The following is a 1,054-nucleotide window of genomic DNA, read 5'->3' on the forward strand; positions in this document are numbered from 1 at the left end:
GAGAGCATTTTCTCCTCATGGGAGAGCATTTTCATAGTAACAATTCTTTTCCACAAAATTCTATTAGCTATTATAAGAACGGGAACTGTGGTAGCGTTGTGCCTAAGGTGCTTGATTACTTTGATTACTAACCAGAAGGCTGGCAGTTCAATCCCACCAGCCACTCCTCAGAAGGAAGGTTGGGCAATCTACTTCCATAGTGATATTGCCTCGGAAACCCAAGGAGGGGTCACTATGAGTCGAATTCGACTTGACAGCAGTGCATTTGGTTTATTATAAGAACAAAATATATTGGAAAGCACCAAAGTCTTAGAAAAATGAGTTTGTATCTCCAGAAATCTCATGTTCAAATATAAGAGAAAGTTTCACTTTTAAATATTATATTTTATTGTTGTCTAGTACTTATCTTCTGGATAACTACCTTTTCTCTCAACCCTTTACAACCTGAAATACAAGAGTAAAGGATAGTTGTCTTACATTAACTTTGTTTTTTAGAGATTACATATTATACTTTAACTCATTACTTAAAGACTATGCTAATTGTATTTGTAGGTAAAACAAGGGGAAATAAAACAGCAGATAGTGGCATAATGAAAACTTGCCACCACATTCGCTAAAAAGATATACAGATGTAGTATGTTCCAATTTGATTGATAAATTTTTGCTTCCAACCTCTTCAATAATTAATCTCTAAATAATTAATCTCCAAATTCAAATGAACTGCTTTAAGACATAGACATTCATCGCTGTGTCCCTTAGAAGCCATGGAGTTTAACTCATTCCAATGATGTAGGCCCAGATGCCACAAAACATCCCTGGCGCTTGCCTCATTGAACCCCAGAGGGAGATCTTTTTAAGAAACCAATTCCTGGAGGTACCCTCCTCAAGGAGGAAAAAGACAACTTGTGCAGCTCAGCCTCTCCAGTGCTTCGGAGACACCATCTCGAAGTTGTATGAGCCCACTGACTCTCACTGTCAAAGTCATGTAGCTACACTCACTGAGAACCAGAGGCAGATTTTCCGTTAGAGGTGGGTAGAAAATGTTTATCTCATA

Source organism: Orycteropus afer, unplaced genomic scaffold (genome assembly GCF_000298275.1).
Source record: "Orycteropus afer afer isolate SDZICR_OR568_19922 unplaced genomic scaffold, OryAfe1.0 scaffold01153, whole genome shotgun sequence".
Lineage (NCBI taxonomy): Eukaryota > Metazoa > Chordata > Mammalia > Tubulidentata > Orycteropodidae > Orycteropus > Orycteropus afer.